The sequence below is a fragment of the Protopterus annectens genome, chromosome 1.part1 (assembly GCF_019279795.1).
Source record: "Protopterus annectens isolate FY-2018-M chromosome 1.part1, PAN1.0, whole genome shotgun sequence".
Taxonomy (NCBI): Eukaryota; Metazoa; Chordata; order Ceratodontiformes; family Protopteridae; genus Protopterus; species Protopterus annectens.
Window position 1 is genome coordinate 752911730 of NC_056726.1, and position 22236 is coordinate 752933965.

Here is a 22236-nt window from a genome sequence, read left to right on the forward strand (position 1 = left end):
TGATGGTTTTGGCTTTATACTGTCGAAATGCTGAAATTCAATATTTCAGCATTTTGACAATATGAAGTGAAACCAAATGTACACATATTCTGTCACTGGCTAGATGCATTTTTAATGAATGCAAGTTTGAAGGGAAGAGAAGATTACTGTTGCTCATGCTAAGTCTGTTTTCAGTGTGAGACTATTTATTTTGTTTAGCAACTGGTCATCTGTGTTTCTGCTATAAAATTTGAAATAAACATTTCAATCAAATCTCTGTAATCATTGTAAAAGCAAAGAGGAAAATAGTATGCTTACTGACAGGTTTGAACGGTGTTTATGGTAAACGGGGAGAGACAGCCAAGTAATGGAACACTGGAATAGCTGAGGGGCTGCTCCATTACCCTGCCTAGGGTCACATTTGTCTATGATCAAGGTTTGTGTTTTTTACCATGTCTGTAGTCAAAAATTCTTTGTCACAATTATTACCCAACCATTATTGCTTAGTTGGCATGGGGGGAGATCTTTCTGAAGTCTAGCCTTGTTTTTTAAATAAGATGATTTGTCTGTTTTTATTTACTGGTATCTGTATTACATCACTGGCTATGCATTGTCTTGTAGTGCCATCAAGCAAAATTGTATCAACTGTATTGTGCAATCCCATCATTTTACAGCAAAAAAAAAAATAATAATAATAATAATAATAATAATAATAAACAGCTCTAGCATTAAATCCAAAACTATTCAGTGTGTATTTTATTGCAGCCATTTAATTGTACTGAGACTTTTTTCAATGTAATTCAATAATTGTCAGTACCATTTAAATGCAATAGACTTGGGATTGATTGTCACAGTTTACACACGATATTGATTACTGTGTGACACAAGTCAAGTCACTTTAAATGATACAAACTCCTGTCTCAGTCCTGAAAAACAGGTGTCCATGATTGTTCCTTCAGACTTTCCTCAAAACCCAGAAAAACAACAATTCTGAGAACATAAATGACGAGATTACCTTGAAGCCATTTATATTCTGACAGCATATGTTGAAATTTAAATCTGAGAAGCATTTAGCATTTAAATAAAATGTTCTAATATCCATTCTTAAAGAAAATTGAACAGTATGAGTTAATATTAAATGAATAGTGAAAAGTTAATGGTTTTGTTGTAACTCATTTGACGGCGTCCAAATTCTGCATATAAGGCATAAACAAATTACTTAGTCTGGCAAGAATGACTGAAATCAAGAAAATAAACTTTTTACAAAAGCTTACATCAGAATATAATTTTGGGCATGGAGATTTGATTTCAGCAATGACTTATCTTGTCTTTGCTTCCTTTAACAGAAGTGAATTTTTATTATTTCTTTATAACATATCTTGAATACTTGATTGTAAAATTTTTTCAATTAAATTTATATACAGAATCACAAGCAAAAATGCTTTTGTTTATTTACTTGTTCATTTTCACTCATGAAACTAATAATTACAAAATCAGATCTTTAATGAAGAAATGTGGCTTCACCTAGATGTTTTCTGCTATTGAAAACAAGCAACCTTGAGTTTATCTTAGGTAACATAATAGTTAATTTTATTTGCTTGATATGCTAGAGTCATAAAGTACACAATGTGCTGCTAAATTTCAGCTCTTCACTAAAGTTGCATCTGATAAGGATGCATTCAGTTTAGAGAGATATTAATATCACACATTTACTTCATTAGATATTAACTTGCATACATTCTGCACAGTGAAAAATCTCTTGGTGCGTCTGATATCAGAAAATAATATCATGACATCAGTATGATAGCAGAAAGGTACAGTTTTACCCATTTAGTCCACTCATTATCTTTCTGTATTTTATATGCTACAGAAGTAATATATTTGCATGTTAAATGCAAAAAAACAAAAGTGAATTTGACTGATGGCAAACAGGTATCTTTAGCAGAAATGGTACACAATCCCCACCCCACCCCTAGATCTACCTTCATATTCCACATGTTCTGATTCCATATGCCTCCCAAATGTGATGCAGTAGTCTCTGTGACGTCTCCCATAAGATGGATGTAATGAAGGTACCCGTGGTCCTCTGCAAATATAAACATGCCCTTGGGCATGTCCAGTCAGACCCTGCTGCTGTAGCTTTTAAGAGTGTACACATCGGCAATCTACATGATTTATGTTCTGCACCTATGGACGGCGCATGCCTAACAAGTTACAAAATGTGTGACTCTACATCATTACTGTTCCTGCTACCTGGTTAATCTATATCATCTGAGAGTGAACTAGTAGGTAGTGACAGTAAGTGAACAAGAAACTACAAAAAAACTAGGCAAGTTCAGTTGAAGGAAATGGATGACTAGGTTTATTTATTTTTGGTCCGGAGAATGAGTGGATATCTCAGAGTTGCAGAAATAGTGGAATTTCAGTCTTTAAAGCAAGTTTGGGTTGACAGCAATGCACCTCTAAATAAGCAGTCTAAATGTTAGGCTTTCTGTCTATCCAGTTTAAGAGGAATGTGCCCAAGAAATAAATAATTCTGAAGGAGGTAGTGGTTTCCAAGATACATGATATAAGGTTTCAGTGCTGTGTCCCTGTTAGTTTTAGCTCAGATTACTGAACTCATCTTTCTAGTGCCATCTAGTTCATTTTTGTCAAAAGATATCTGGAACAATTTCAAATGACGATGAAAGATTTAGAAGTTTGATGTTAATGCTAGGTTTGCCACTGAATCCAATGGACTGTGCATGTTTGGAAACCTCACATCATTTAATATTTCCTGCCATTGTAGTGTTAATGTGATACCCTGCAGTGCTACAGATCTGTCCACAGTTTGACGCATCCTCTTTCCTTCCAAACCTATGTCCCCCACAGTTTCTGGGGCTGGAGTAATTGCTGCCGCCAGCCCACTTGTTGGAACACGATAAGACCTAAATACTTTTTAAATTATCTTGCTCCTTCTATGCACAGTCATCTGAGACACTTTGGCTGTAGGTGTGCCTGCCCAGAGCCATAATTAGGACAGGGCAAAGGATGTGGATGCCCCTAGGAGCCAGCTATTAAGGGGTACAGTTGGATGGTGCCGATGTTGTGGTAGTTCAGTACTGGCATTGTTTTATGAAGCCATAAAGCCATTGCAGCTTCATAAATGAATGCTGACTGTGTTTGCATTCTTGGCTAAAACACTAAAGAGCTAATAGTTTATAGCAAGCAGATTTACAGAATTTCAGAACAGAACTTTTCTATATTTAACTTTGAGTTGAGGGGACGGTAGGTATTCAGAGAGTTGCAGAGGTGCCAGACTACATACCTATGGCTTTGTGCTTATGCCTTTTTTAACATGAGCTGGTCTCAGTGTCCCCATTACAGGCATGTGCATTAATTTGCAATGGTAGAAAAAGTTGTGAGCCTGTATTCTGTTAGCATGAGACATAGTAGTGGGTCTTCAAATTCCCATAACTGATCCTTACATGTGCTCTTCATCATAATGTATGTAAACTTTTTACTCTTTTATATTTGACATATTTCATGTATGTATGTAACTTTTTTACTTTTAAAACTGGCGCTTTTCTCCTCGGGCCTCCATTGTAAAGACCTGCTGCCCCGTCAGACTAATCCGGTTAACAAATGTCAAATAAATAAATAAATACATACTATGCATCATCAGTATCAAACATTGTAAATTGTGGCTCATTAACTGTATCTCACAAGAATCACTATGTGCAAGTATCTCCTCCAGAGAAGTGGCTGCAGAAAATTCCTTTCGAGATACTTTTAAGCTCCCTCCCCACAATAGTTCATGAAATGATAATAGTTATTGCAATAGTAATAGAAATAATAATAATAATGTTATTGTATTATTATTATTTTGTTGTTTTGTTATTATTATTATTATTATTATAATATAACTAAATGGGAAAATAAAATCTGTATTCCATGACTAAGATATGCATTGGTTTAATAGGTTCATAGGTTCATAGGTTCATACTAGGCTATCTGCCCGAGGGCATTTACAAGCCTAGCCCATCGTTTTGTGGCTTACGCCACCCCTTTAGTATGGGGAACTATACCCATTATTTTGCTGTGCCTCTGTCAAGCAGTGACACTGAGGTAATCCCTGGGTATATCTGCGATCTCCCATCCATTGGTCAAGATTTCTCTTGAACAAGGCCAGCGAGTGCTCTGCCTCACATGTACCGGGATTTTGTTCCACAGCATAGGGAGTCTTTGGGTGATGAATCTATCCCTCCAGCACGTCCTATTAATAGCCGTGTCGAGGTTTAAGTCTCCCGCCCTTGTGGCTCTGATGGATCTAGATTTTTTGAGGTGAAGCATATTCATCAAATCTGGGTTTGACATGGCCTTGTATGTTAGGCAAAGGTCACCTCTGAGCAAGCGGTAAGCGACTGAATAGAGCTGGAGTTCTTTCAGTCGGTAATGCTCTTCTAATGTTCTTCTAATGCCAGTAAAATGTAGTATCTGATGCAGTGATGAAAACAAGGGTGTCTCACTAAACTGGTGAACATGAAAATAATAATCTGTAGTCCCACAAAGGGAAAATCACACATCTGATATTTTAGCATTAAATACTTCCTAATGCCATGTAGAATGTCCTGTAACAACAGGAATCCTTTGTCCCATTCACAGGTGACTATATATTTCCTACCTCTGAAGAGTAACAAAGTTGAATTATAGTCCGCCATTGTGTTATCACACATTTCGTAGGATTTTCTTTCTGTATCCAGTTATCCATTTTCTAATCCATCCTCCATAGTAATGTTCATAGAGGTGGATCATGGCTCCCTACCCCACCAGCAGTGTTCAGCTCATCTGGTAAGATCGACAGGCAATCCCAAGAAAACTGAGAGATCTAATTCCTTTAATATATTCCAAGATACCATGGAGTGTTTTCCCATGGAAAATATCTAGGGGGTATCCTCAAACCACCTCAACTGACTCCTCGCGCTCCAGAAAAGCAGTGACTGTAGTGATTTCCTCAGAAGTTGTCAAGTTCCTCATACTGTACCACAGAGAATCAGTCCAATTACTTTGTGATAGAACCTCAGTCCTGCAGCTCACATCTGTGATCTCACCATTTCAGTCATTATGCAAAGCCCATGACAAGAGCCATACATCTGACTGCGGATATATGGGCTGAACCTCCAATATGTGTAGTAGCACACATTTACAAAGATCAATAGCAGGCATTGCACCATTCTTTTTAGCTAATGGAGGGACTAGATGCATTAAAAAATATCTCAACCCCATCTGGATGACAGTAGTGCTCTCCAGCTCTCACTTCCCTCTTCAGTGCTTTAGAAAACTGTGGTTTAGTGAACAAATGAGACAGTAGAGTTTGGAGTGTCTGATAGTTGCAGGAGGAAAAAGGTTGAAAAAAATTAGTATAAAAAAGAAAGAAAGAAAAAAAAGAAATAGCACACTTTAGGGTATGAGATAATACTATCAATCAACATATCTACATATTACGAACTGTCATTTCCTATAGGCTATTATGACAATGTTGCAGATTCATTTCCAACAGGCTATTATGACAATATTGCATGTATAACTAAGTTCATAAATAAAGCACAGCAACAAGGTCATTATCAATATTTTATAACATGATGATTAAGAACGCAAACTAAGTTATAGTTTATGCATTGCTACCATTCCATAATTACAGTCAGGCAGTGGGGCATATTATGCTGACATCAATGATGGGCTCTACAATCATACTATGTAGATATTAATGATGGGCTGTACATGTTGCATGTGGATATAAACATTTTAAATAAAACACGTCAGAGTTTCCCATACAGCTCTATAGAAATGTATCAAATCCTATGAAAAAATAAAGTAGCAGTATCCATCTGTTGTGATATTCTAGGCAACATTCCAGTCACAGAGCTGCAGACTGCATCATAACTATTGTGATAAAAATAAGCAAGACCAGAATGTGTTTTTTAAGTAAAGACATGTGACTGTGAAGCTTCATTTCTGGTCTGCTGGGATGCATCATAAACATGTACATATTAAAGCAAGCTTCACTGGATTGCATGTCTGAAGAACTTAACATCAGGTGTCTGATTGGTCTGTTTCATTTAAAGTTATTAAAACCACTTTAGCTCTAAATTAGAGTAGCTTGTTTAGTGCAGTTTGGGGTGACTTGGTGAGTAAAGGTGCCAACTATTAACTGAAAGAAACAAAAATGGATTGTGTGGTGGATTTTGAGCACTATGAAGGGGGAATTGCATGTGGGGCAGAATGAGACTGCCATGAGGTGTTATAAATAACTGTGAAAGAGCTAGAAATGCTAATATGAATGTTGAGGAAGTAATCCATAGTTTAGAAGCTGTATGAACTGAATTAGTAACCGTAATTGGTTTATTACATGCTGTTATGAAGAAATTACAAATGTTTGTGCCTGGCAATACTGTCTTTATTTGGCCAACTGGAAACAGTAGAACCCGTGATGGTACAAATGTATGAGATTCATGTCAAGAGAGCAACTTCAGTGACACAGTTGGCGTAAATGAAGTCCTAATTAATAGATATGGATGATAAAGTGCAAAAGTGGAATGTAAGACTATATAGGTTTTCGGAAGGAGTGATAAAAGCTAATTTTTAGGCTAGGTTAAAAGCAAAAATTGCAGAATGAACTGGATTTGAAAGTGAATCCCTGGGTACCTCATTGGTAAGATATTTGCCACTGCTAGAGGATATGTTTAATTTTGGAAAGCTAAAACCTATATGAATTGGATTTTTTGACTTGTTGCAAAATAAGGAAGTACTGTAGAGGCTTTGGCTAACTGAAACAATTATCAATAAAGGGGAGACCTATGTTTGTGATGACTATTCTGAGGTAGCACGGAAGCACTGAAGCATGGCTTTCATATTATTATTGCAATGTAGGAGTGTAATTGGAGCAGATTGAAATTTAGAGGATCTTAAGAGTATGCAAAGCTAAGTATAAAAAGTGGAAAATAACACGTGTATAATAGCCTGACTATTTATATTAGGTTTAATTTAAGCTTTAAGTACAGGGACAAGTATGTCTAGCAATTTGTGTTAATTATAATAATAAAGAAACCTGAGGTTTGTAGAATATAAAAAGGTGTGGGGGAGCAAATGACTGCAACTAAGGAAATTATTCTTTTGAGATTACTCGAGATTAGGATTTGGATTGCCTACACACAGTAAGTCTTTATTAAGTTTAATGCTATTGGTTGCCAAAACATGCAATTAGTAGAAAAAGGAACTCAAATTTTTAAATAAACCATAACCGAAGTACTGAATATAGTAAATGAAATAAAATAAATGGAAGTGAGATCTTTAAAAAGATAAGAATCACAGGCCTAAAACAGATGCCCTACACTGACCGTCTAAAAAAACTCCAGCTATACTCTGTCGCATATCATCTACTCAGAAGCGATCTCTGCTGAACATACAAGGTCATGTCAAACCCAGAGCTGTTGGACATGCTCCACTTAAAGAAATCCCATTCCCTCAGAACCACACACTACACGGATCTAAACCTTGTCATCACAATAAACAAAACATGCTGGAGGGATAGATTCCTGACCCAGAGACTACCCAGACTCTGGAATACACTGCCCATACATGTCAAGCAGAGCGCCTCTTTGGCCCTCTTCAAAAGGAACCTTGACGATTGGATGGGAGATAGGAAATTCACCCCGGGGATCACGGCAGTCGCTCTGCTAGACAGGGGTCCAGGGAAATAAATATTGTGGGAAGAAATAGCCAGGGAATTGCTATGGCTAGACTTGTATAGGCCTTAGGGCTGATAGCCTAGTACCAACCTATGAAGATAGAAATTAATGGAATTTAAAACAACAATACATGCAGAATAATGTTAAGGAGGTGAAGGGGTAAAATTTAGGGTTAGGCAGGATTTGAGAAATGTATGCGACATTGGGATAAATGAAAAATTGCTAAAATGATAATATATGTATACTGCATGAAAATAAAATAAATGTAATTATAGTTTGCATAGGGGTTACCTCTTTAAAATGTAATGGTTATTAAACATGTTTAAAAAAGCAAATACTAGAACTGTGATAGGGATAAGAGAGACAATTGGGAACATGTTTTTTCAAGAAAGTAATAAGTTGTCAGATTTCAAAAATTACCCAAAGTACTTTGATAGAAATAATGGTTGAATAAATGTTTGTAACTAAGAAAATTAGTCTTTTGAACTGTGATATATGGTTGAACAAATGTTTGTAACTAAGAAAATCAGTCTTTTAAACTGTGATATAGGATCTGAATTGCACAGACATAGTAAGACCTTACTAAGTTTAATGTTGCTGGCTGCCAAAATATTAATTACTAGAAAATGGAAATCAAAATCCTTTCTTAGCATCAAGGAAATTATGGATGTTGTATAGAAAATAAAGCAGTGTCAATGGTGCAACAGGCAGTACACTTGCCTTTCATGCCGAAAGCAGTGGGTTCTATCTCCATACTGGTAGATGTATTGCTGACATTGCAATGCAGCATATGTGGGATGCTGCACTCCTGAGTATACTATCCTTTGGATGAGATATGAAACCAAGGTCCCAATTGCTTGAGCTGGCAGTAGCTCAGGTGTTTATAAAAGATCCCATGACACCTATCAAAAAGATTAAGAGATGTTCCCTGATGTTCTGACCAAATTCCCCCTAGTAGTATAGATGCCACACTGAGTATCTCCTGAAAAGAGGCCACTAGCCTAGTGGGACTAACCTCTTCAACAAAAGATAAATAAAACTAGAGGTGCAATCTTTAGATAAAGGAAGGAGCAGCTTTCATAGAAATAGATGAAATCTGAGGGAACAATACATGCAGAATAATGTTCAGGATGAGCAGTGAGGTTTAAAGGAAGGCAGGAACTGAGCAACTTGTATAATATTGAAGTGAATGAAAATTGTTAAAAGGAAACGCGTACACTGCATGACACTAACAATAGGAATATGCCACAAACTAAAATGTAATTACTTAATAAAGACGTTTTAAATTTATTTCACTATGATTTTTTTCTGAATTTAGAGTATGGTGAGTGCTGCCTATACTACTGGACAGAATGAAATGGAAAATGGCAGAGTATTTTTACATGGTAAGCTAAGTCTTATTAATGTGAAAAGCACATAAGCAACTATTGTATTATATCTGTTATCAAATATTTGACTGACAGAGATAATTATAGTTTGTATTCATATTTGAATATTATAATACACATACTGAATAATATATGTCAAATGTATATTCTTATATTGCTACTGAATGTAGGTTATCATTAAATAACTGTAATGGAATAAAAAAAGAGAAATTTGCATATATTTATATGTAACTTTTGGCTAGTAGACAGGCAATGTCATTGTTAGTGCACACAATATATATTTATTTTTATAACTAGACAGAGTACTTAAGATATTGTTTAAGAATTTAATAGAATATAGCCTGGATATAAATGAGTTACTTAGAATGGAAAAAGTGTCTAAGCAAATGTTTAAGAAATGTATACTCAAAAATGTTGTTTCTATCAGTGTTTTAAGAAGATAGGTAAAGGATACCTATAAATAGCTATTTAATAGTTGGTGTCATCTCTTCCTGATGACTAATTATTAGATAGTACAAGTACAGATATAATTACATGTCACTTGATTATTAAAACTCTGAGGGATGAAAGCTGAATAACTATAAAGCAGAATTAGAAATTGGATACTTAAAGGTATATTTGTCATCCAAGCTGAATCAGTTGTATGACTCAAATGATACTTCCGGGCTATACCTATAATTGGTTGTTGTTTTAAGTAAGTAAGAAAGTAAATAAATTAATAAATAAAATGTGCATGCCAGACATGTTTACAGACCGTAGGGAATTTATGAAGGTGAGTCATTAAAAAGTGTGATTAAAGAAGTCCCCAAGGTCATTGGCCCCTGCTGAAGTTGCTAAACGGTGACAGAGATGCTTATGGAGTCAGAGCTGAGGCATGATGATGGCTGGTTGAAAATGAAATCTCAAACATGAAAATAAGTAATGATGAGATGAATGGATTGGATATCAATCTCTGTCATCATCATCAGCCCCCTTTTTCCCATTTTATTCTACATGGGGTCATGGTATCATGTTAAATGTCGCCAACTCTCTTGATTCAGTGTCACACTCCTGCCTTCTTCAACACTCATGCCTGACTGTCACAGATCTTCTTTCACACAATCCATCCACCTCTTTGCTGGATGTCCTCACTTTTGCTTACCTTCTTTCTGTCCCAAATCTTCCTCACCAAACTGTCTTCTGCTTTTCAGCACGTGTCCAAACCTAATCTGTTCTCGTTGATCTTTTCTGTAATTGGAGCTACTTCAGCTTCTGCTCTTATTTCCTCATTTCTTCGTCTGTCCCACAGTGTGCATCTTACCATCATTCCCAGACAGTTAATTTACATCACCACTAACTTCTTCAACTGTTCTGCCTTTACTGCCCAGGTTTCTGTACCATACCGTAGTCCTGGTTGCACAATTGTCTTGTACACCTTACTTTTCAGCTTCTTTGGCATACTTCTATCATAGACTACACCTGACACTCTATGCCAGTTGGCTGCAGCCCCTCTGATTCTAGCTTTGACCTCTTCATTCAGACTTCCCTTCTCCTCAACCACCCCTCCCAGATACTGGAAACTGTTTACCTGTTCTACTAATTTCCCTTCTGTCTCTATTCTCAGCTTCTTCTGATTTCTCCAGTTTGCTGCCATTACCACCATCTTACCTGTGCTTAGTTTCATTTCATGTGCCTTCAGTTTTGCATTCCATTCTACTATCCTTTGCCAAGGTTCTAGCTCAGAGTCTGCCTGTAATGCCACATCATCTGCATACAGTAACTTTGTTGATACGTCCCCTCCGACCTGTTTGCTAATGTAGTCCATCACCAGTATGAACAGTAGTGGGCTCAGAGCTGAACCTTGGTGTACACCCACTCCCACTGGGAATCCGTCTGTGAGGCCAAACACTGTTTTACTTGTGTCATAAGGTCCTTGTATGTAGCCATCACTAACTCTACCACTGTTTCTGGGACTTCAAACCACAGCAGTACTGCCCAGATTAGCTTTCTTGGGACCTTGTCATATGCTTTCTCCAAGTCTAGGAATGCCCAGTTGGACTCTTTCCTCATCTCTAGCTTCTTCTCAAGTATCTGTCTCACTGCAAACATCGGGTCAATTGTGCTGCATCTTTATCTGAGTCCAAACTGCTCATCTCCCATCTTACATTCTACTACTCTGCATATCCGTTTATCAATCACCCTCTCCAGAACCTTCATGCAATGTAATAGGAGTTTGGTGCCTCCGTACTGCCCACAGTTCCGGATGTCCCCTTTGTTCTTGTACACTGGCATGAGTATGCTTATTCTCAAGACATCTAGGATATACCTTTCTCTCCACACTGCTATGAGTACCCTCAGGAGCCATTTTCCCCCTATCCCACCCAGTATCTTTATCATATCTGCTGTGACCTCATCTGAGCCTGCTGCTTTTCCCAACTTCATTTTCCTTAGTGCTATTCTTACTTCTTCTGGGGTAGGCGCCTCCTCTTCTTTCACCGTAGGCTGTTTGTGGGGCAGTACAGCCTCTGTGGGGATTTCTTCATTCAGAAGCTGCTGGAAATACTCCTTCCATCTGCCTTTGATGTCCTGTGGACTGGTGAGCAGGGTGTTGCTGGCACCCCTTATGAAGGGTGTCTGACTATCTTCTTTATCTTTCTGTCTTTGCCTTGCAACCTGATATAGTTTCTTTGTGCCACTTACTGAGTCACTTTCCAGAAGTTGGTACAATGCCTCCGATCCCCTAGTCTTTACTATTGCAACTTCGTTCTTAGCTTCTTTGTTAGCCAACCAGTAGCCCTTCCTAGACTGGTCAGTCTTTTCTATATCCCACTTCTTCCTGCACTCCTTCTTTCTTTTGATGACTTCCTGGACTTCTGCATTCCACCACCAACTTTCCTTATGTACCTTATTTCCATACCTGGCTCGGCCACATATCTTTTCTGTAGTCCTAACACATGCTGTTTTTAGGTGTTGGCATTCAACTCCACCTATTTCCTCCTCTTCTTGAGGTGCTAGAGCCCTGAGTAATTCCTTGAAATATTATACTTTCTCTCCAGTTAGCTCCCAGGTCTTCAGCTTGGTCTCTGTTGACCTTAGAGCCTTCTCTGACCACTGCTTGCAGCTGATTGTGGCAACTAGTGGTTTATGCTGTGGGCTGACTATTTCACCAGGGATGACTTTGCAATCATGGATTCTACCCCAGTCCCTTTTTCCATACTAGAAGGAAGTCTACCTGAGTTGCATGTTGGCTACTCTTGTATGTGATCTTGTGACTGTCTCTTTTCGGAACCATGTGTTGGCTACTATCAAGCCATTTACCAAACAGAAGTCTAGAATGGCTTCTCCTTTATTCCTGTTGCTCCACCCACGTGGACCCAGGCAGTCCTCATATCCTGTTCTGTCTGTCCATATATGTGCATTCAAGTCACCCATTATCAACACCAATTCATGTTGTCCTGCTTTATCTAGTAGGTCCTGCAGCTGCTGTTTGAATGCACTCTTTTCCTCACTATCACAACCCTGCTGTGGGGCATAGGCTGATATCAATACTGCCCTATTATTACACTAAAGTCTGATTGCCATGAGTCTGTCATTAATTCTGATGATATCCCTCATTGCCTTCTGACGACTCTCTCTCTCTCACCACAATTCCTACACCATTTCTAGCCTGCCCTCCTTCTGAGTAGTAGAGTCTGGATCCCAAGCCAAGTGACTTTGCTGCCCTTTCCATCTCATCTCTTGGATAAATAGGATGTCCAGCCTCCTTCGTATCATCATGTCATCTACTTCCAAGCTGCATCCTGTCAGTGAATCTTCATTAAGTGTAACAATTCTCAGTTCATGTTTGGCAGGATGGCTGGTTTTATGTCCAGCTTTCGCTCAACAGAGCTACCCCAGGCTGGGCAACTAGACACCGGCCAGCCAGTTGCTTACTGACCCAGGGCTGCTGGGCTTTATGGTAGGCACACACTGTCCCACCATTAGCAAGGATCCCTGGCATAGGTCAGAGTAGGCTGGGTCCTCAACCCACTTATCACCAGTAACTACTCATGCCCATTTTGACAACATTAGTCAATATGACCGAATCACCTAGAGCCATATTTTACACCATTGAGTGGCTAGCCCTGCCATGGCACACAGTCTGTGATCTGTGGTCTCCTATTCTTGAGGATACTGCACATCACATTAGATGCCCAAAGCAGTTGGTCTGTACAACTCTTCTTCCATAGGGCACCATGAAGAGTCTTTGCTACTGCCCATAGCGCCATTCATTGGAGAGTTTGAGAAGGAAACACTTGGCATGTTTTTCGACATGGGAGAAACCACACGGAGACACAGGTTGAACATGCAAACTCTAAAGAGGCATTGGTCAGAGGTCAGGATCGAACCTTGTACCTTGTGCACTGGAAGCAAAGCCCTTAACCATTATGCCAACTGGTCTCTCTTTATCAGGTCATCTACAAATGATTTAGAACCCGGTTCCCCACGAATGTGTGGTGCACTGCTGAAGAGAGGCGGCTCCATTCCATCTGCACTGCAACCCAGTGATGAGCGGCGCTCCACGGCAACCTTGCAGCTGGCTGTCCCTGGTGAACCAAAGATCAGCAGCACTGCAGTATCATTACATTTAGGTGGGATTCTGACTTAGAGATATTCAGTCACAATCCCACAGATGGTAGCTTTGCACCATTAGCTCCTCAGCCAAGCACATACACCAAATGTCTGAACCTTCGGTTCCTCTCATACTGAGCAGGATTATTATCTCAACAACACATCATCAGTAGAGTAAAACTAACCTGTCTCACGATGATCTAACCCCAGCTCATGTTCCCTATTAGTGGGTGAACAATCCAACGCGCGGTGAATTCTGCTTCACAATGATAGGAAGAGCCAACATCGAAAGATGAAAAAGCAACATTGCTATGAACACTTGGCTGCCACAAGCCATTTATCCCTGTTGTAACTTTTCTGACAACTCCTGCTTAAAATCCAGTCAGTCAATCTCTTTCTTGTGTTTTTTTTGTTTGTTTGTTTTTTGGGGTTTTTTTTGTTTGCTTGTTTTTACTTTCAACAGCAAGCTGACATCAGGATTAATTAAAAAAAATTGGAAAAGTAAGTTATAATCGGTTCCAAACTGGAAATAATTTTTTCTTAATTTTTTCTCTCTTTAAACAGGGCCTGCTAGTATGTCAGCTCGATGTTATTAATAGTTGTACACTTAAAGGAAATGAGTAGTTCTGAAATATGAATGCAACACAAAAAAGAACTGCAAACTAACAAGCAAAGTGACTGATTTTTAACTTGGTCCTTGTATACTGTATGTTTCAAAAAAGTTATGATGTCTGAATTAGAACATCGCATATTACCAGCAAAATCAGACTAAAACAGAAAAAAGAAGATATGTACTCACCATAATGTTCCATCTGTGTTGTCCATTTTCATTCCTCCTCAACTGATGGGTTTGGATCTGACCCCTTGGATCTGACTCAGCAGCTGATAAACTCATGGCAACCAAAAACTCTGGAGCTTCTCCTTACCTATAATGCACCACCCCCAAGTACCTCAGGTCTTGTTTGCTGATTTTATTAGAAAGGAAATATTTGCAAGCAAAATCTGAGGGTAATGCTACTCAATGCTAGAAGTCTAAACCTCAAAATACACTCACTAGAGGCACACCTTAAAATGGAGAACATCGACATCTGTGCAGTGACAGAGACCTGGTTCAAGGCTCCAGAGAGCACCCCTGCATTACCAGGCTATAATTCATACCACTCCTTTCGGGCACCTAACCTGGACTGAAACACTAAAGGCGGAGGCATGTCCATATTCATTAAGGATATCCACACCTCCAGGCTAGTTGCTCAGCATAATGCATCCGAGATCCAAGTGCAACTAACTCTGGGCAAGACCGCAATCCAAATTGTAGCTTGCTACAGATCCCCCACCATGGCCCAGGATTCCCACTCCTCATTTCTTGATACACTGGAAAATATTAGGGTACACCCTAACACCCTAATAATGGGCAGTTTTAACTATCCCACCATTAACTGGGAAAAATACTCATGTACCAACTCTTTTGCTCAACGTTTTCTGGAATTCATAAATTCCAACACCTTGGATCAGCTTATCCACACCCCCACCAGGGGCAGCAATATCCTAGACCTGGTCATTACCAACATGGGCAACTGGTGTTCCACACCAGAGGTCAATTTCTTGTTGGTCAGATCTGACCACAAACTAATCACCCTAGACATCCACATCCCGCCCCCACCCCCATTAGGGAAACCACCATAAAAAATTTCTCCAAAGCCAACTTCACACTTCTTAAGACAGAAGTGGCACACTTCATGACACCCATGCAGATGGACAATAGAGGTATGACTGCTGAATCCTACACAAATCCACTTTATAAGCACTTACACACGAGTGCATGGATCATGCAATCCCTAACAGAACCAAGATGCTTTCCTCCAAAAAAAGGAAGCCAATCTGGTGGTCCCCTGCCATAAACAAACTCTACAACAGAAGAAACTGTTGCAAAAAAAGAGTAAAATCCCATAAGTGGAGGAACTCCCTGGTCAGCCTCAGTAAAAAGCTGAGATCTCTCATAAAATCCTCCAAAGCCAGTTAAGAAAACAAAATCACCACTGATTCTAAAGACAACCACAAAGCATTCTATAGCTATATCAAGAATCTCAATGGCAACACTCAGATCTGCTCTGAGTTGCAGCACAATACCACTAAATATACAGAAACAACTGATACTGCCAACATCCTGGCAGATAGGTTCAGTGCTAACTTTACCCCCCTCTCACCCCCTAAAGGGCCCATCTCTATACCAGAAGAATACAAAGTGCCTGTAATCATGGCTGCACAGGTAAAAACCACACTCTCCAAAGCCAAGAACACAGCATCCATGGGACCTGACAACATCCCAGGCTGCATTCTACATGAACTACAGAATGAACTGGCACCCCACCTAAGTACTATGTTCAGTCATAGCCTCACCTCAGGCTTTGTGCTCACTGAATAGTGCACAGCAACGGATATCCCACTCCACAAAGGGGGAGCCACCATGGGCCCTGGGAATTACCGCCCCATTAGCCTGATGAGCCTGGTCTACAAGGCTATGGAATGTATCACCATGGAACTTATAAACAATAACAATGGTAATCTTCAAACTCTGGACTCCACCCAGTTCGGGTTTGTAAAAGGCAGAGCATGTCTCCTAAACCTGACAGACTTCTTTGAAGTTGTCACCAAAGCCGTAGATGAGGGTAAGGTGGTTCACAAAGCCTATCTAGATCTTGCCAAGGCTTTTGACACTGTCTCCCACTCTGGAATTATAGATTAACTCACTAAACTAGGTATAAAACCCTATATCACAAGATGGGCTGCCAACTGGCTCACTGACAGAACCCACACTGTGAAAGTAGCAGACTCCAAATCTGACTTCAGACCAGTGACAAGTGGAGTACCACAGGGTTCAGTCCTGGGTCCTCGCCTGTTTGGTATCTACTTCTCAGAAGTACAGGCTAACACAGAAGGTCTTTGGCTAACAAAATTCACAGATGACTGCAAACTAGGAGCCATAATCAAAACTCCTAATGATGTGGACATCCTACAAAATGTCACTGAGACAGATGCCTGGTGTCAAAGCCATGGCCTCAAGCTCAATGCCAAAAAAGTGCATTGTCATCCGTTTTGGTAAAAACTCTGTACCCATGAACTACCAGATAGGCGGTAGTCTACTTAACACTGAAAGTGTGATAATAGACCTTGGGACACAGGCGGACAGTAGTCTCTCCTTTGATAATCACATCGCCACAGTAGTCATGAAATCCTTCTACGTGGCACAGCTCATCACAAAAGGTTTCTCATCCAGGAAAAAAGAGGTCATTGTTTCCCTCTACTCGTCACTCATTAGACTCATTATAGAGTACAATGCCCCTTTTGGTATGTACCTCACAAGACATCTACAACAACTAGAAAGGCCGCAGAAATACCTCACAAAAAGGATTACCGGCCTCAAACAGATACCCTACGCAGATCGTCTCAAAAAAACTCCAGCTTTACTCTGTCGCATATCGCCTACTCAGAGGTGATCTCTGCCTAACATACAAAGCTATGTCAAACCCAGAGCTGTTGGAGATGCTCCCCTTAAAGAAATCCCAATCCCTCCAAGCTGCACACTCAAGGGACCTAAACCTTGTCACCACAATAAACAGAACATGCAGGAGGGATAGATTCCTGTCCCAGAGACTTCCCATACTCTGGAAAACCTATCTATCTATATCAAACAAAGCTCCTTGTTAGCACTCTTCAAGAAAAATCTTGATGACTGGATGGGAGATAGGAAATTCACCCCGAGGATCACTTCTGTGGCTCTACTCAACAGGGGCACAGGAAAATAATTTTCTTGGGTGGCGAAAGCTAGGGTACCTTTTTGGGTAGGCTTATATAGGCCCTAGGGCCAATAGCCTAGTACCTGCCTATGAACCTATGAACCTAAATAGGAAGAAGACTGTCTCTGGAGCTCAATATAAAGGACAGCAATGTCCTCTAACCACTCATTCTTCCAGGAGTTTTCAAAGGATGAAAGTTGGTGGGTGGGGAGTTGAGGAAGAATGAAAATAGACAACACAGATGGAACATTACGATGAGTGCATAACTTCTGTATCTGATGTTGTCCATTTTCATTCTATCCTCACCTGATGGTCCAGAGTCCTCAGCTACTTAAGATCCCAGGTGGACTCAAGGAAGGATATTCCTGAGCACTGTTGAACCAAATGATGTTCTACCTCTGGAGACCAGATCCAATTTTTAATGAATAACAAAGGCATGGGAAGTAGCCCAAGTTGCTGCTGCATATATCATCCATAGACATTCTAGACTGAAATACTGAAGAAGTTGCCATGGATCTAGTGGAATGAGCTAGTAATGGTTTTGGTAAGGTAATGCCCAATTTGTTATATATAAATGAAATACAATCAGTCAGCCACCTGGCTACAGTTACTTTGGCAACTGGCTTTCCCAATTTTAGTTCTGCAAATGAGGCAAACAATTGGTCAGTTTTTCTGATATCTTTTGTTCTACGTAGACAAAAATGTAATTATCTGTGAACATCTAACAAATGTAACACGTATTTGCCCTTTTAGCAAATTTAGGAAAGAATACTGGCAAATTAATAAAGTGATTGATATTAAATTCTGACACCACATTAGGAAGAAAGGATACATTAGTCCGTAATATAACTCTATCCCTGTGAAAAATTAAGTATGGAGGTTTTGAGGACAAGGCTTAAATCTCAGAACTCTGTCTGCAGAAGTAATGGCTACAAGACAATTTGTCTTCCAAGAAAGGTATTAAAGGTCACACTTAGCTGCTGGTTCAAAGGGGGAATGAGTAATAGCTTGCAGTACCAGATTCAGGTCCCATGGGGGAGTAGGATCTTTAAAAGGAGGTCTTAAAAGAAGAGTATCTCACAAAAAGCATTTAAAGAGCTTATGAGAAGCAACAGAGGAATCCTCAAATCCAATGTGAAAATTTGATATTGCTGCTAACTGAACCTGAACTGTTAAGGAACTAGCTCCTTCTTTAAAAAGCAGGGCCAAAAAATCTAGAGTGTTATGTATGGGAGATGAAAAAGGAACAACATTATTTTGATGAGCCCAGTAAACAAACCTTTTCCATTTACTAGGGTAGAGCTTTCATGTAGAGGATTTATGGGAAGATAAAAAATATATGCTGGTAATAAGGTTGATACTGAGGTAAATGGAAAAATAACGATAGACTCAGAAATAAACTGCTCCAACGTCAAGCAAAAACTTTATTAAAGCAAAGCTTTTTGGTAACAACCATTTCTCAATGATAATACCATTACACAGAATAATCACCATTTAAATAAGAGCAAACAAGTACCACATGACCACAGCCAGCATATCACATGACACTGCATAAAATTAAAAAAAAAATACACTAAATAGTTTGTTGTTGTATTCTTACTAAAACATGTTTAATACTTCCAGTATTGTTAAGACCAGGTTCAAACTCTGTACATAATCTAATAATCCATTTATACTCTTTATTTTCAAGAAAATTGTTTAAATCACCCCTGGTTCCTTTTGCTACTATGTCTATTACCCTAAACTTAAAACAAAGGTCCTCACCCTTGTTCATAATATGTCTACTTAGAACATTCTTGTCATTTCTCCTTCTTATATCCCATTTACGCTCAATAATTCACTCCCTCAGCCTTCTGGGTTGTCAGTTTCGAGCTAGGAAAAAATATGGCCCATTTTAAGGTAATTTATATCTCTCAGACGCTTGCACCTCTTTATAGCTCCTAGTTTATTATCCATCAACTCCAATCTGTCCAGCATCCTTTAATATAAGTCAGTTAAAGTAGAAAAGCACGGCATATTTAGCAAATCACTTTCCAGTCTAATTATTTCTTGCTTCAATTCATCCTCAATGGTAACAAAATAGTCATTCATCAGTGACATATAATCTAATAATAATACCTAGTAATATGTACCTCACCATGTGTAAAATGTTTTTCATTTTATGTGGGGAAAACCACCAGAAGGCTGAGGAGCAAATTATTGAGCATAAGTCAGATATAAGAAGGAGAAATGACAAGAATGCTCTAAGTTCATAGGTTCATAGGTTCATAGGTTCATAGGTTCATACTAGGCTATCTGCCCTAGGGCATTTATAAGCCTAGCCAGAATGTGTTTGGCTTTCGCCACCCATTTTAAATTTATTTTGCTATGCCCTTTTTCGAGGTTAGTATACTGTGCCTCTGTCTAACAGTGACACAGAAGTGATACCCGGGGTAAACCTACGATCTCCCATCCACTCATCAAGATTCCTCTTGAAGAGAGTCAATGAGGGACTCTGCCTAACCTGGACTGGGATTTTATTCCAGAGTGAAGGGAGCCTCTGGGTTATGAATCTGTCCCTCCAGCATGTCCTATTTATTTCAGTGCTGACGTTCAAGTCTCTCAAGCGCGTAGCTCGATGGGATTTGGATTTTCTGAGGTGCAGCATGTCCATTAATTCCGGGTTGGACATGGCTTTATACATCAGGCACAGATCGCCTCTGAACAGGCGGTATGCCACTGAATAGAGCTGGAGTTTCTTTAACCAGGCAGCATATGACATCTGTTTGAGCCCTTTGATCCTCTTGGTGAGGTACTTTTGGGGTCTTTCCAGTTGCTGCAGGTGTCTGGTAAGGTACATCCCAAAAGGGGCATTGTACTCAATTATGGGCCTGATGAGGGATGAGTAAAGAGGCACGATGACCTCCCCTGATCTAGATGTGAATCCCTTCATGATTAGGTGGGCTATATAAAATGTTTTTCTAACCACTTTGGCCACGTGGTTGTCAAATGAGAGATTGCTATCAACTTGGGTCCCCAGGTCCCTAATTACTTCTTCTGTACTAAATGGATTACCACCTATGTGGTAATTTGTGGGCACTTTGTTTTACCAAAGGGGATGACTATACACTTTTGGCATTTAGCTTGAGGCCATGGCTCTGGCACCAGTTGTCTGTTTCTATGAGGCCCTTTTGGAGGATGCTTGTGTCGGCTGGAGAGTCGATTATGGCGCCCAGTTTGCAGTCATCTGCGAACTTGGTCAGCCACAGTCCTTCCGTGTTGGCCTGTACCTCCGAGAAATATATACCGAACAAGAGAGGTCCCAGGACTGAGCCTTGTGGGACACCACTTGTAACTGGTTTGGAGTCTGACATGGCTCCAGCAATTCTAACCATGTGGGTTCTGTCCTTGAGCCAGTTTGCAATCCATCTAGTGACATAGGGGTTTATAGTTAAGCTGGTGAGCTTATCTATAATGCCCGAGTGGGGTATTGTATCAAAGGCTTTTGTGAGGTCCAGATAGGCTGTGTGGACCACCTTCCCCTCATCAATGGCCTTGGTGACTGTTTCAAAGAAATCAACCAGGTTTAAGAGGCAGGATCTGCCCTTAACAAAGCCGAACTGGGTAGGATCCAGTGTTTGTAGGTCCCCAATATCTTTATTTATGAGGTCCATGATGATCCTTTCCATAGCTTTGCAGACCAAGCTAGTCAGGCTTATGGGGCGATAGTTTCCAGGATCCGTTGAGGCACCACCTTTATGGAGAGGGACCACTGTTGCTGTACGCCACTCTTTGGGCACATATCCTGTAGTAAGGCTGAGATTGAACAGTAGTTTTATGTTTGGGTTTAGCTCTTCTTGGAGTTCATGTAGGACGCAGCCGGGACACCATCTGGTCCCACTTGATGCTGTGTTTTTGCTTTGGAGAGGGCAGCTCTTACCTGAGCATCTGAGATGTCAGGGGGGCAGCACTCTGCTGGGATAGATATTTGCCCTTTTGGTGGGGAGGGGGGGGGACAAGTTTGCACTGAACCTGTCAGCTAGGATGTTGGCAATGTCTGTGGGTTCGGTGTATTTTTTGTCATTTTGGACTAATTCTGAGCATATCTGGGAATTACCACCCAGGTTCCTAACATAACTAAAGAAAGCCTTGTGATTATCCTTAGTGTCCTGTGCAATTTTTCTCTCGAAGCTGGCCTTAGACAATTTTATGTGTGCCCGTAGTTTTTTGCTAATACTGATCAGTGATGCCTTCCCTTTTGGGATTTTGCTCTATCATTTAGTAGCTTCCTCCTTCTATTGTATAGTTTGTTTATGGCTGGGGTCCACCAGACAGGACGTCTGCCTTTGGAGGATTGGGTCTTGATTTTATTTGGGATCGCATGATCCATGCATTCCTGAAGGTGTTCATAGAATGCGTTTATAAAGGATTCTGTGGTCTGGGCCATATTTTCCACAGGCCCGGGCTTTGAAGGATTCCACCTCAGTTTTGAGGAGTGTGAAATTTGCTTTAGAGAAGATTTTCACTGTGGTTTTCTGGGCAGGGGGTGGGGTCAAGATGTGAATATCCAGTGAGATTAGTTTATGGTCTGATCTTACCAGTGAGGGATACACTTCTGGTCTGGAGCATAGAGTCCCCATGTTGGTGATGATCAGGTCCAGTATGTTTTCCCCTCTTGTGGGAGTGGTAACAAGTTGTTCCATAGCATTTGAGTTTATAAATTCTAGGAACCTTTGGGCTAGGGTGTTGGAGCTAGAGTAATGCTCCCAGTCTATGTTT